The sequence below is a fragment of the Carassius gibelio genome, chromosome B25 (assembly GCF_023724105.1).
Source record: "Carassius gibelio isolate Cgi1373 ecotype wild population from Czech Republic chromosome B25, carGib1.2-hapl.c, whole genome shotgun sequence".
Lineage (NCBI taxonomy): Eukaryota > Metazoa > Chordata > Actinopteri > Cypriniformes > Cyprinidae > Carassius > Carassius gibelio.
Window position 1 is genome coordinate 1,156,433 of NC_068420.1, and position 16,363 is coordinate 1,172,795.

Below are 16,363 nucleotides of genomic sequence, written 5' to 3' on the forward strand. Positions count from 1 at the left end.
CAAATGTACACAACTCTTGTAATGAGACACATTACTAAAACATGTTTTTGACAGAAACTGTAGGTTTCCACCAAAATAAAAGATCCACTGGTTTCAGTCATAAAGGTACAAGGGTTTGTCTTGTAAGTGCTGCAAAAAATATGCATTTATGGGCCAAATTATTTCACAAAAACCTTTAAATATTATTGTATTTGGATTGTTCTACTACCTGTTTTTAGCATTACCTCCATGCATACTCTGCATAATAAAGTGTGGGATTATTTTCATCTGTTTCCAAAATTTAACTGCTGTTTGACAATTTTGAGCATGTGGTAGTTTATTGAAGTTGTTTGTAAAGCCATTGCTGCCAGTCATTAGATTTTTAGCCTTGCATGTACATTGTTGATCTAAATGCCAACTAGGATCTAGGTGTATTTACACACGGTGCAAGGTACGACGGGGAAACGTCGTGTTATCAACGCTGATTAACTTTTCAAAATCAACACCTCATTCAGCTTTCATCCCAGGGCTGCAGCACGACCCTAATTCACCCATAATGCAGGTAAGACGGTGAAACAGCGTCGCGATTTCAACGGTGAATCCACGTCGTGATTTCAACGTTGATCAAATTTGCAAAATCGAAAGGTTTTTCAACGTTGATTCAACGTCGGGAGTTCAACAGTGAATCAGCGTTGTGATTTCAACCGTACATCAACGTCACGATTTCAACGTTGATCCAATTTGCAAAATCGAAAGGTTTTTCAACGTTGATTCAACCATGGTACCTGACGTTGTTTCAACGTTGAATCAACGTTGAAATGCCGGCTGGGATGATGATACACATCCGATTTTTTTTTTTGCAAATCTTTACTTTCACTTAAGACATAACGACATACTTATTCGAACACACTTTCCAACACGGGTATTTCGACATATTTTGTATGTATTTGTTGTCGGTACAAAAGCAAGAAGACTTTGAGACGCGTCTCTGCTTGCTCCCTGAACAACACCGCGCTGATGAATTGAGCTCTTTTGCTTTTCGCTCTTTTTTCTGTTTATTTAAACTGCGATTTGAATTTGTTCGTTCAGGTCCAGGAGGAAGTGAACGTCCTGAACGACAGCTCTGTTCAGTGTTGCTGTCCCTGTCCGCGATACGCGCGGCTCTCTCTCGTGCACACGCGCCATCAGCTGCTCAGTTCAGTTTCCCGCAGCGCGGGGCTGAAGCCAACTTGATGTGTTGAATGCTCGGAGCACGTTATAAAACGTATTCTTAAAATACACATTTCTGTTTTAATAAATGGTCATATTAAATCATAGCATAACACATAAGTAGGTACAAAAATAATCAGTGATGCATGCGACCCTTTTGGTCTCAGTGTAGCTCCCTGCTTTACCATGTTATGCAACGCTGAGCAATTGCTGCGACGTTAAGCCTGACAGAGAAATCTCACAAGCACATATAAACACTCATTTTCATATGTGTAATATATTCTTCTAATTGTTTTGTGCCGTTTCGCTGCAGTGTTTTAATGTGAAAGGCTGTAAATGTGTACTTCAAGTGTTCAGTCGCGAGCTCATCTGTGACGTTCAGCATGATGATTCAGTTAGAAACCAGCTAAGACCAGCGTGACAGTGGCCAAAACTACTTTAAAACCATATAATATATTATTCTAATTGTTTTGTGCCGTTTCGCTGCAGTGTTTTAATGCGAAAGGCTGTAAATTCTCTGTGGACTTCAAGTGTTCAGAGAAATACATCGCCAGCTCGCGGACATTTGGCTGCCGCGAATATATCATGTTATTACTTTAAACAGTTCAGAAACATCTGAATTTAGCTCTTGGTGTGTTCTAACGTGTGGATTGCGTGCAATCGCCGTTTTAAAAGGTCTTAAATTAGAATGAATTCGCTCGTTGTGAGCTCCGTGGAGACAGACTGAGCTGAGCAGCAGTGATTCTTCTCTCGTCTTTCTGACTGCTCTCTGCCCAGAAATAAATTATTAATGAGCCCTGACCCCTGTAATAATCAGATATGTTGGTTTAGCTTGTCAGTTTGAAGGAAATTGTATTATTTACTTGTATTTTTAACGGTTTAAAAGTGAAACGAAACCCGACTCCGCCCCTAAATCTCATTGCAACTGTAGGGGCGCAATTTTTCTCAGACAATGTAAGTCTATGGGTAATGAATTTTGACATTTAAAAATTAATAAAAAAAAAACTTTAAGTCTGATCAGTCTGAAAAGATATAGCACACACCACCGCTCTATCCCGCAGGTGTCTGCCGAGTTTGGGGCTTGTGGCTTTAAAGCCCTAGGAGGAGTAGCGTTCAGAATTTCTGTCAGAAAAATAATAATAAGAAAAAAAAGAAGAAGTTTAAATAGCATAACAGTATGTTGGCTTGTTGCCAAGCCAACATAATAAAAATAAAAATAAGTTTAAATAGCATAACAGTATGTTGGCTTGTTGCCAAGCCAACATAACTAGAATTAAAAGTTAGTGAACTAACTTTGATGTTGGCTTGGCCATCTTGGCCATGGAGCAAAAGAGCCAAAGTACTTGTGTGCCCAACATTGAGTTGCCCCGCTGCAAAATTAATACACATAATAATGCCATAAAAAATACACCTGCAACAGTCTTTTTCCATGCTCCCTTGCTGTTTTCTTTTTTTAATAAAAAGCCTGGGCTATGATAACAGCTATGACAGGGTTGTCTAGCTGGATGTGAAATAAGTCATGCCTATTTTTCTCGTGTATGTATTTCACAGTCCTGCCACCGTTGCGTTGTGGGCAACGACACACAAGATTACTGAAACAATGCATTTTAAATCAAGGAGATCATAAGGGGTCCAAGCACAATGGTTTGTATAGATGATGCAGTTACACACTGTTTAAAATAGTTTAATTTGTACTGTATGTTCATTCTATTTATTTATTTGTGCTATTTACATAATGTTTACTTTTTTAAGTTTGTTTTTGTTAATGTAAAATAGCACTGCATAGTCTTCACTGTAAGATAAAATACACAATCAAACCAAAATGTATTCAGACACCTTCAACATTTCTCACATAATCACAGTTTATTTGCTGTAGTTTAGAAACTGGTAATAATATATGACAATAACTCAGAACAAATTCATCTTGATAATTTCGGATAACTTTGATAAAAAGATATGTAATGGAATCAACCAAAACTTCAGACTGTCAGTATGACAATATTTACACAACTATCAATACTTTGTTGAACAGTTACCAAGCATGAAATGCTTAATTTGGTTCAGTCTGTGGTGTGAAAAGGTTGCATTAACAATTAAAGAAAGAAACACTTAAGCAAAACATGGGCAGGTCCTTAATTATTATTTTTTTAAATCAATTTCACTGGTAGCCTACTGTATGAAGAATTAGTGGGTATAATATTTCACAGATCACTATTTTGCCATACTCACTTACATAAATGAACTAGTGGCCTGCACCCACTAGTAAAACAATTCTATCTTATTTTTGGATTGACTTTGGATAAATTCTTGTACTACAAGGTAATTCAGTCAAGAGCAGTGAGTGATTTACTTTCATTTTCATACATTAAAGACTCTGACAGCAGAGCTAGTAAATTAGGCGCGGTCCCTTTAAGAGACAAACGCATCCATTATGATGATACACATCCGATTTTTTTTTTTGCAAATCTTTACTTTCACTTAAGACATAACCACATACTTATTCGAACACACTTTCCAACACGGGTATTTCGACATATTTTGTATGTATTTGTTGTCGGTACAAAAGCAAGAAGACTTTGAGACGCGTCTCTGCTTGCTCCCTGAACAACACCGCGCTGCTGAATTGAGCTCTTTTGCTTTTCGCTCTTTTTTCTGTTTATTTAAACTGCGATTTGAATTTGTTCGTTCAGGTCCAGGAGGAAGTGAACGTCCTGAACGACAGCTCTGTTCAGTGTTGCTGTCCCTGCCCAGCCGGCATTTCAACGTTGATTCAACGTTGAAACAACGTCAGGTACCATGGTTGAAACAACGTTGAATAACCTTTCGATTTTGCAAAATGGATCAACGTTGAAATCACGACGTTGATTCACCGTTGAAATTGTGACGTTGATGTACGGTTGAAATCACGACGCTGATTCACCGTTAAAATCCCGACGTTGAATCAACGTTGAATAACCTTTCGATTTTGCAAATTGGATCAACGTTGAAATCACGACGTGGATTCACCGTTGAAATCGCGACGCTGTTTCACCGTCTTACCTGCATTACGGGTGAATTAGGGTCGTGCTGCAGACCTGGGATGAAAGCTGAATGAGGTGTTGATTTTGAAAAGTTAATCAGCGTTGATGACACTACGTTGTTTCCCCGTCGTACCTTGCACTGTGTATAAATACACCTAGATCCTAGTGGGCATTTAGATCAACACGGTACATGCAAGGCTAAAAATCTAATGACTGGCAGCAATGGCTTTACAAACAACTTCAATAAACTACCACATGCTCAAAATTGTCAAACAGCAGTTTAATTTTGGAAACATACTGTATAAAACAGATGAAAATAATCCCACACTTTATTATGCAGAGTATGCATGGAGGTAATGCTAAAAACAGGTAGTAGAACAATCCAAATACAATAATATTTAAAGGTTTTTGTAAAATAATTTGGCACATAAATGCATATTTTTATGCAGCACTTACAAGACAAACCCTTGTACCTTTATGACTGAAACCAGTGGATCTTTTATTTTGGTGGAAACCTACAGTTTCTGTCAAAAACATGTTTTAGTAATGTGTCTCATTACAAGAGTTGTGTACATTTGTGCAGTGAAAATGTGTTGAACAGTTCGAGAAGGGAACCTTCCACCAGTTGATTTCTAATGGGAACCCCCCCGGACTGTGTCTTCTTTACCGTGGGGAATGCAGAATGAGATTTCTACCGCAGGGCACTCTAAAATGTTAGAACCAGCAGCCTTAGTGTATACAGTGTGGTTGTGCTTCGGGTGATCCTTGAAAGTGTCCCAGCGCTAGGTCCTTTCTGACGCCGTCCCCTCCACTCTCTCCCACTTGTGCACTTTCTGTACCGTCCTGTATAAACATTTACATTTAATCATTTAACAGACGATTTTATCCAAAGCGACTTACAAATGAGAAGAACAGAAGCAGTCAGGTGTACAAGCGAACAACAACAGGATACAAGTGCTATGACAAGTCTCAGTTAGTCTAGTACATATATATATATATATATATATATATATATATATATAAAAGACAAGAAAAGAAGGAAAAGTGCTAGCATTAGTTGGTTAAGTGATGGTGAAAAAGACGAGTCTTAAGATGTTTCTTGAAAATGAGTAAAGACTCAGTTCGGATTGAGATTGGGAGGTCATTCCACCAGCTGGACACAGTCCAGGAAAAGGTCCTTGAGAGTGATTATTATCTTTGGGATGGCACCACAAGGAGTCGTTCACTTGCAGAGTGCAAACTTCTGGAGGGCACATAAGATTTAACCAGTGAGTTTAGGTATGTTCACAATGTTTGACAATAACTTTGATATTGTGAAATATATTTAACTGAAAACTGAATGCAAAATAAATCACACAATATTTTCACTTTACAGTTCAGTAACAGTGAGGTTGGAAACAAAGTGGACAACACTATTCATTAAACACTTATTTAATGTATTCAGATGAAAATGTACAATATTAACAAATTATTCACAAGCAGTGTTTTCAGAGCCCCCAGTTACACTGTTTTAATCAGAACACTAACATTACAGTGTAGTAAAACAAGTCAAATCTAATTCAGTACATTTTTATTAAACTAAGCACAATCAAAACCTATCACAAAAGGTCAAAGCATCTCTAGCAGAAGTGACAGTGCAATGTAGCAGAAGAACAATTTCTTACCAATGTTTCAAGAACAAGCTGGATCCTCGATGACTCTACAAGGGGAAAGAAGAAATGGTTTACTGAAAAGTTCTTAAAAAGCAGGATTTCATATTATACCATTTCTTTAAACCACTGGTTCTCAAACTTTTTATACCAAGTACCACTTCAGAAAATATTTGTTATTAAATATTAAGTTGCACCATAATGACCAACATTACATTTCAGCAGCGTAGTAGGCCAAACTATTCAGCTACAGGTCTACAGTTAAAAAATGAGGCAGTTTTATTCTAATAAGAATATTTATTGTTGTCAGACACTTTACCATGGTAAATACAGTTTGAACATTAACACTACAACTGTGCTTACATACACAGGTAAATGGAAAAAAAAAAGTTTAAATTAAAATGTAATTTTAAATGTAAAAAGTTACAAAACTGAACTGTACTTTAACTGTAACATACTTAAATGTGCAAAAAAAAAAAACTTACTCAAAGATTAAGTTAAAATATATTAACATTAATTAGTTTAATTTAGTGATTCACCTGCATAACAACTAGAGGGGGCCTGACACTTTGAGAACCATGGCTTTAAACAATCCTTTTTTTTCATTTTCATTAATTCATTAAAATTATATTATTTAAATACCGACATTTGCACTTATATGTTGCAAGAAAACACTTTGAAACTATTATAAGAATACAAACATATATAACACACCTAATGCATGGGATTCATATCAGGAAAATATGGGAAAATCTCTAAAAGACAGACATTAACACAAAACTTACCAGTAACACATTAGGTGAGCATCTAACTTGATCATCTGTGATAAAGCAATGCAAAAATAGACACACGGGTATTTATTTATCTGCAGGTTACATGTCCTTTAAACTACCCATTTGTAAACTCTGGTAATACTTTACTATTTTCAAAAGATAATAAAGATAAAGTTAGCGATTTTCTTACCTCATTTTGACAGGATGTTTTCAGGACCTCGCAGAACACCTGACCCTTCTTGTGTTCACAGTTTTTGTTCTCCATTGACATGTCACGACTCAAATTCGCTCAAAATAAATAAAAAATGTACAGGCAAATATGAAATAATTCGGGACCGACCGAGCAGTCAGTTATAACGAGCAGCAGCTCACAGTTAGCCGCCTCCCTCACAGAAAGACGACAATAATGGTCATATTTTTAAATGTAGAAAAGCGCGAACCGATTCATTGTCCAGTTTCCTGAATGACAGCCAGATTAACCAATCATGATAGAAGTAATAAAATAAAACTACCAATGGGAGTTGTTTCAGTGTGATAAAGCAGCCAAATGTATAGTTTTATTGTTGTTAATGATGATAATATTTAACATATACCTTTAGATTTTAGAATAGGTATCATGACTAAAATATTTTAAAATGCTATTAAAATAATAATTAATTTAAATAATTTAATATAAATAATTTAAAAGCTTGTTAACATTTTTCTACCATTTAGCATTAAACATTTTTAACGTTGTTTCATTAAAACAACTGACCTTATTTCAACCATATTTCAACGTTGAAAGTTGGTCATGTGCTGGAAGTTTTTCAACAGTTCATCTTTAAACGTTGAATCAACGTTGTTTCAACGTTGAAACCATAACTGACCTTATTTCAACCATATTTCAACGTTGAAGGTCGGTCATGTGCCGGCTGGGTGTCCGCGATACGCGCGGCTCTCTCTCGTGCACACGCGCCATCAGCTGCTCAGTTCAGTTTCCCGCAGCGCGGGGCTGAAGCCAACTTGATGTGTTGAATGCTCGGAGCACGTTATAAAACGTATTCTTAAAATACACATTTCTGTTTTAATAAATGGTCATATTAAATCATAGCATAACACATAAGTAGGTACAAAAATAATCAGTGATGCATGCGACCCTTTTGGTCTCAGTGTAGCTCCCTGCTTTACCATGTTATGCAACGCTGAGCAATTGCTGCGACGTTAAGCCTGACAGAGAAATCTCACAAGCACATATAAACACTCATTTTCATATGTGTAATATATTCTTCTAATTGTTTTGTGCCGTTTCGCTGCAGTGTTTTAATGTGAAAGGCTGTAAATGTGTACTTCAAGTGTTCAGTCGCGAGCTCATCTGTGACGTTCAGCATGATGATTCAGTTAGAAACCAGCTAAGACCAGCGTGACAGTGGCCAAAACTACTTTAAAACCATATAATATATTATTCTAATTGTTTTGTGCCGTTTCGCTGCAGTGTTTTAATGCGAAAGGCTGTAAATTCTCTGTGGACTTCAAGTGTTCAGAGAAATACATCGCCAGCTCGCGGACATTTGGCTGCCGCGAATATATCATGTTATTACTTTAAACAGTTCAGAAACATCTGAATTTAGCTCTTGGTGTGTTCTAACGTGTGGATTGCGTGCAATCGCCGTTTTAAAAGGTCTTAAATTAGAATGAATTCGCTCGTTGTGAGCTCCGTGGAGACAGACTGAGCTGAGCAGCAGTGATTCTTCTCTCGTCTTTCTGGCTGCTCTCTGCCCAGAAATAAATTATTAATGAGCCCTGACCCCTGTAATAATCAGATATGTTGGTTTAGCTTGTCAGTTTGAGGGAAATTGTATTATTTACTTGGTATTTTTAACCGGTTTAAAAGTGAAACGAAACCCGACTCCTCCCTTTAATCTCGGTTATTGCAACTAGGGGCGCAATTTTTCTCAGATAATGTAAGTCTATGGGTAATGTATTTTGACATTTAAAAATTAATAAAAAAAAAACTTTAAGTCTGATCAGTCTGAAAAGATATAGCACACACCACCGCTCTATCCCGCAGGTTTCTGCCGAGTTTGGGGCTTGTGGCTTTAAAGCCCTAGGAGGAGAAGCGTTCAGAATTTCTGTCAGAAAAATAATAAGAAGAACTAGAATTAAAAGTTAGTGAACTAACTTTGATGTTGGCTTGGCCATCTTGGCCATGGGGCAAAAGAGCCACAGTACTTGTGTGCCCAACATTCTTGAGTTGCCCCGCAGCAAAAAAATACAAAATAATAATACCATAAAAAATACACCTTATTTCAGTCTTTTTCCATGGTCCCTTGCTGTTTTCTTTTTTAATAAAAAGCCTAGGCTATGATAACAGCTACGACAGGGTTGTCTAGCTGAATGCGAAATAAGTCATGCAAAAACCATAATCTCCTAAATACTATTCAATTTAATCTTATTTTAATAGTACTGACAACATATTTTAAGTTATCACACTACTGAAAAATTAAAGAAGGGACACTATATATAGTATACTTCGGTGAGTCAAGAGCTAAACAAAAAGTTCTGTTTCATTACAAAATACTGTAACTTTTATAAACGTTATACTATCACCACAAAATTTTAATTAATATTTAAAATAAATATTTCATAAAACTGAAACTTAAATATATTATTTTTATAGGCTATACAAAACAGAAAAGAAAAAAGACTAAATAATAAGGCTGAGTAAGCTAATCTATAGCATGTTAAATGGTGGTTGCCTGTCTATGAATGGTACACCCCTCTAAGCACACAGAAGTGGTTTGACCCAAGTCCTCAGCAGCCAATTACACTGACCTGTTCAAACTGATTTTTAAGGCATACTTCACTTGTATTTCACGTGTATTTAACTTGTATTTAAAACGTGAAATACACGTTAAATACACGCTGATTTTTCATGAGTAAACAACGCGTATTTAACGCTTTAAATACGTGTTGTCTACGCGTGAAATACACGTATTTAACGTGTATTTGACCCTCTTGGCCTTCCATACACATTAGAAGGGAGACGTGAAAAAAGGACATCGCGTACTTTATCACAGAATATTTGTTCGGCAGCACTTGTTTAGTTTAAAAGTAGACATGTCAAGCTTTCTATAGATATATCTCTCATGTCTCTTCGTTGAGTATTAAGATCAGCGCAGACAAGGTTGAAGACAGCACACCTTGTTTGTTATCTTTATTTTATAAGTGCACAAAGTTTTGTTGTTATTATGTTTGTATCCAAAAAAAGTAGACCCTTTACAGATTCGATTGATGTATTGCTCTTATCTGTACGATTAAAACTGAAAATGTAATTTAAGTAATTGTCAGGGTTATCAGCAGAAAATGACTCAAAACGCGTATATGCGTTAATCGACTCCAGAGTTAAAAGGCTGTCGTGACTTTTTTCCTTCCAGTATTCATAAGCTGTATCACGCTGTCAAATTATATGTCATTTTTCACACATAAACATATCAAAAACACCTGAATTCTGCTCTTGTTGTGTTCTAATGGGTGGACTAGTGCTGTGATATTATTTTTGGAATCTCTTAAAAAATGCTGATGAAGTGCTCATTTCTCTCTCGTCTTTTTCTCTGTTCTTTGGTCAGAGACATAATTTATTAATGAGATATCTGACCCGGTAATAATAACATATGTTGATTTAGCTTGTCAGTGTGAATGAAATGTGTAGCCTATTTATTTGTCTGATCTCGCCCTAAACACGGCTGTCATGTGACTTTTTTTTCCCTTCGCGATGTCAAATATTGCATTTTGCGCACATACACGGCTCAAAAACCCCTGGATTTTTCTCTTAGTGTGTTCTAATGGGTGGATTGTGTGCATTCGCAGGAATATTTATTTTAAGAAGCTCTTCAAAAATATATATAAATGACTTTACCATGTTGTGACGATGGATAACAATTGATGTGAGGTTCAGCCTGACAGATAAAATCTCACAATCACATATAAACACTCATTTTCATGTGTATAATATATTCTTCTAATTGTTTTGTGCCGTTTCGCTGCAGTGTTTTAATGTGACAGGCTGAAAATTCTCTTCAAGTGTTCATAGAAATACATGGCGAGCTCGCGGGCAGTTGCGATGCCGCGAATATATCATGTTATTACTTTAAACAGTTCAGAAACATCTGATTTTAGCTCTTGGTGTGCTCTAACGTGTGGATTGCGTGCAATCGCCGTTTTAAAAGGTCTTAAATAAAAAAGAATTCGCTCGTTGTGAGCTCCGTGGAGACAGCAGCAGTGATTCTCTTCAAGTGTTCAGAGAAATACATGGCGAGCTCGCGGGCAGTTGCGCTGCCGCGAATATATCATGTTATTACTTTAAACAGTTCAGAAACATCTGATTTTAGCTCTTGGTGTGTTCTAACGTGTGGATTGCGTGCAATCGCCGTTTTAAAAGGTCTTAAATAAGAAAGAATTCGCTCGTTGTGAGCTCCGTGGAGACAGCAGCAGTGATTCTCTTCAAGTGTTCAGAGAAATACATGGCGAGCTCGCGGGCAGTTGCGCTGCCGCGAATATATCATGTTATTACTTTAAACAGTTCAGAAACATCTGATTTTAGCTCTTGGTGTGTTCTAACGTGTGAATTGCGTGCAATCGCCGTTTTAAAAGGTCTTAAATAAGAATGAATTCGCTCGTTGTGAGCTCCGTGGAGACAGCAGCAGTGATTCTTCTCTCATCTTTCTGACTGCTCTCTGCCCAGAAATCAATTATTAATGAGCCCTGACCCCTGTAATAATCATATATGTTGGTTTAGCTTGTCAGTTTGAGGGAAATTGTATTATTTACTTGGTATTTTTAACCGGTTTAAAAGCGAAACGAAACCCGGCCGACTCCTCCCTTAATCTCGGATATTGCAACTAGGGGCGCATTTTTTCTCAGTTAATGTAAGTCTATGGGTAATGTATTTGACATTTAAAAATTAATAAAAAAAAAAACCTTAAGTCTGATCAGTCTGAAAAGATATAGCACACACCACCCCTCTATCCCGCAGGTTTCTGCCGAGTTTGGGGCTTGTGGCTTTAAAGCCCTAGGAGGAGTAGCGTTCAGAATTTCTGTCAGAAAAATAATAATAAGAAAAAGAAGAAGAAGAAGAAGTTTAAATAGCATAACAGTATGTTGGCTTGTTGCCAAGCCAACATAACTAGAATTAAAAGTTAGTGAACTAACTTTGATGTTGGCTTGGCCATCTTGGCCATGGAGCAAAAGAGCCAAAGTACTTGTGTGCCCAACATTGAGTTGCCCCGCTGCAAAATTAATACAAATAATAATGCCATAAAAAAATACACCTGCAACAGTCTTTTTCCATGCTCCCTTGCTGTTTTCTTTTTTTAATAAAAAGCCTGGGCTATGATAACAGCTATGACAGGGTTGTCTAGCTGGATGTGAAATAAGTCATGCCTATTTTTCTCGTGTATGTATTTCACAGTCCTGCCACCGTCACGTTGTGGGCAACGACACACAATATAACTGAAACAATGCATTTTAAATCAAGGAGATCATAAGGGGTCCAAGTACAATGGTTTGTATAGATGATGCAGTTACACACTGTTTAAAATTGTTTAATTTGTACTGTATGTTCATTCTATTTATTTATTTGTGCTATTTACATAATGTTTACATTTTTTTAAGTTTGTTTATGTTAATTTAAAATAGCACTGCATAGTCTTCACTGTAAGATAAAATACACAATCAAACCAAAATGTATTCAGACACCTTCAACATTTCTCACATAATCACAGTTTATTTGCTGTAGTTTAGAAACTGGTAATAATATATGACAATAACTCAGAACAAATTCATATTGATAATTTCGGATAACTTTGATAAAAAGATATGTAATGGAATCAACCAAAACTTCAGACAGCTGTCAGTATGACAATATTTACACAACTATCAATACTTTGTTGAACAGTTACCAAGCAAGAAATGCTTAATTTGGTTCAGTCTGTGGTGTGAAAAGGTTGCATTAACAATTAAAGAAAGAAACACTTAAGCAAAACATGGGCAGGTCCTTAATTATTATTTTTTTAATCAATTTCACTGGTAGCCTACAGTATTAAGAATTTGTGGGTATAATATTTCACAGATCACTATTTTGCCATACTCACTTACATAAATGAACTAGTGGCCTGCACCCACTAGTAAAACAATTCTATCTGATTTTTGGATTGACTTTGGATAAATTCTTGTACTACAAGGCAAATCAGTCAAGAGCAGTGAGTGATTTACTTTCATTTTCATACATTAAAGACTCTGACAGCAGAGCTAGTAAATTAGGCGCGGTCCCTTTAAGAGACAAACGCATCCATTATGATGATACACATCCGATTTTTTTTTGCAACTCTTTACTTTCACTTAAGACATAACCACATACTTATTCGAACACACTTTCCAACACGGGTATTTCGACATATTTTGTATGTATTTGTTGTCGGTACAAAAGCAAGAAGACTTTGAGACGCGTCTCTGCTTGCCCTGAACAACACCGCGCTGCTGAATTGAGCTCTTTCGCTTTTCGCTCTTTTTTCTGTTTATTTAAACTGCGATTTGAATTTGTTCGTTCAGGTCCAGGAGGAAGTGAACGTCCTGAACGAGAGCTCGGTTCAGTGTTGATGCGCGGCTCTCTCTCGTGCACACGCGCCATCAGCTGCTCAGTCCAGTTTCCCGCAGCGCGGGGCTGAAGCGCGAGCTCACTGTGACGTTCCGCCTGATGATTCAGTTAGAAACCAGCTAAGACCAGCGTGACAGTGGCCAAAACTACTTTTAAACCATTTAATATATTATTCAAATTGTTTTGTGCCGTTTCGCTGCAGTGTTTTAATGTGAAAGGCTGTAAATGTGTACTTCAAGTGTTCAGAGGAATACGTCGCGAGCTCGCTGTGATGTTCAGCATGATGATTCAGTTAGAAACCAGCTAAGACCAGCGTGACAGTGGCCAAAACTACTTTAAAACCATTTAATATATTATTCTAATTGTTTTGTGCCGTTTCGCTGCAGTGTTTTAATGTGAAAGGCTGTAAATTCTCTGTGGACTTCAAGTGTTCAGAGAAATACATTGCCAGCTCGCGAGCAGTTGGCTGCCGCGAATATATCATGTTATTACTTTAAACAGTTCAGAAACATCTCAATTTAGCTCTTGGTGTGTTCTAACGTGTGGATTGCGTGCAATAGCGTTTTTAAAATGTCTTAAATAGGAATGAATTCGCTTGTTGTCGGCTCTGTGTAGACAGCCTGAGCTGAGCAGCAGTGATTCTTCTCTCGTCTGACTGCTCCCCTCCCCTAAATCTCATTGCAACTGTAGGGGCGCAATTTTTCTCAGACAATTTTTACATTTAAAAATTAATTAAAAAAAACTTTAAGTCTGATCACTCTGAAAAGATATAGCACACACCACCCCTCTATCCCGCAGGTGTCTGCCGAGTTTGGGGCTTGTGGCTTTAAAGCCCTAGGAGGAGTAGCGTTCAGAATTTTTTTCTCAGAAGAATAATAATAACTAGAATTAAAAGTTAGTGAACTAACTTTGATGTTGGCTTGGCCATCTTGGCCATGGAGCAAAAGAGCCAAAGTACTTGTGTGCCCAACATTGAGTTGCCCCGCTGCAAAATTAATACACATAATAATGCCATAAAAAAAATACACCTGCAACAGTCTTTTTCCATGCTCCCTTGCTGTTTTCTTTTTTTAATAAAAAGCCTGGGCTATGATAACAGCTATGACAGGGTTGTCTAGCTGGATGTGAAATAAGTCATGCCTATTTTTCTCGTGTATGTATTTCACAGTCCTGCCACCGTCACGTTGTGGGCAACGACACACAAGATAACTGAAACAATGCATTTTAAATCAAGGAGATCATAAGGGGTCCAAGCACAATGGTTTGTATAGATGATGCAGTTACACACTGTTTAAAATTGTTTAATTTGTACTGTATGTTCATTCTATTTATTTATTTGTGCTATTTACATAATGTTTACATTTTTTTAAGTTTGTTTATGTTAATTTAAAATAGCACTGCATAGTCTTCACTGTAAGATAAAATACACAATCAAACCAAAATGTATTCAGACACCTTCAACATTTCTCACATAATCACAGTTTATTTGCTGTAGTTTAGAAACTGGCAATAATATATGACAATAACTCAGAACAAATTCATATTGATAATTTCGGATAACTTTGATAAAAAGATATGTAATGGAATCAACCAAAACTTCAGACTGTCAGTATGACAATATTTACACAACTATCAATACTTTGTTGAACAGTTACCAAGCAAGAAATGCTTAATTTGGTTCAGTCTGTGGTGTGAAAAGGTTGCATTAACAATTAAAGAAAGAAACACTTAAGCAAAACATGGGCAGGTCCTTAATTATTATTTTTTTAACCAATTTCACTGGTAGCCTACAGTATTAAGAATTTGTGGGTATAATATTTCACAGATCACTATTTTGCCATACTCACTTACATAAATGAACTAGTGGCCTGCACCCACTAGTAAAACAATTCTATCTGATTTTTGGATTGACTTTGGATAAATTCTTGTACTACAAGGTAAATCAGTCAAGAGCAGTGAGTGATTTACTTTCATTTTCATACATTAAAGACTCTGACAGCAGAGCTAGTAAATTAGGCGCGGTCCCTTTAAGAGACAAACGCATCCATTATGATGATACACATCCGATTTTTTTTTGCAACTCTTTACTTTCACTTAAGACATTACCACATACTTATTCGAACACACTTTCCAACACGGGTATTTCGACATATTTTGTATGTATTTGTTGTCGGTACAAAAGCAAGAAGACTTTGAGACGCGTCTCTGCTTGCCCTGAATAACACCGCGCTGCTGAATTGAGCTCTTTCGCTTTTCGCTCTTTTTTCTGTTTCTGTGATGTTCAGCCTGATGATTCAGTTAGAAACCAGCTAAGACCAGCGTGACAGTGGCCAAAACTACTTTAAAACCATTTAATATATTATTCTAATTGTTTTGTGCCGTTTCGCTGCAGTGTTTTAATGTGAAAGGCTGTAAATTCTCTGTGGACTTCAAGTGTTCAGAGAAATACATTGCCAGCTCGCGAGCAGTTGGCTGCAGCCAATATATCATGTTATTACTTTAAACAGTTCAGAAACATCTCAATTTAGCTCTTGGTGTGTTCTAACGTGTGGATTGCGTGCAATAGCGTTTTTAAAATGTCTTAAATAGGAATGAATTCGCTTGTTGTCGGCTCCGTGTAGACAGCCTGAGCTGAGCAGCAGTGATTCTTCTCTCGTCTGACTGCTCCCCTCCCCTAAATCTCATTGCAACTGTAGGGGCGCAATTTTTCTCAGACAATTTTTACATTTAAAAATTAATAAAAAAAAACTTTAAGTCTGATCACTCTGAAAAGATATAGCACACACCACCCCTCTATCCCGCAGGTGTCTGCCGAGTTTGGGGCTTGTGGCTTTAAAGCCCTAGGAGGAGTAGCGTTCAGAATTTTTTTCTCAGAAGAATAATAATAATAAAAAAAACTAGAGTTAAAAGTTAGTGAACTAACTTTGATGTTGGCTTGGCCATCTTGGCCATGGAGCAAAAGAGCCAAAGTACTTGTGTGCCCAACATTGAGTTGCCCCGCTGCAAAATTAATACACATAATAATGCCATAAAAAAATACACCTGCAACAGTCTTTTTCCATGCTCCCTTGCTGTTTTCTTTTTTTAATAAAAAGCCTGGGC

The 16,363-nt window shown here is 36.9% G+C and overlaps 1 protein-coding gene and 1 long non-coding RNA gene across 2 annotated transcripts in view; one reads left to right on the forward strand and one right to left on the reverse strand.

The window, feature by feature from the left end:
* The window catches only part of LOC128014662 (uncharacterized), a 109,114-nt gene that overhangs the window by 66,890 nt on the left and 25,861 nt on the right, over positions 1 to 16,363 (reverse strand). The window lies entirely within an intron of this gene.
* LOC128014683 (uncharacterized) lies at positions 886 to 12,041 on the forward strand. Its single transcript, XR_008183620.1, has 2 exons — positions 886 to 2,249; positions 11,642 to 12,041. It is a non-coding gene; the product is annotated as an uncharacterized LOC128014683 (long non-coding RNA).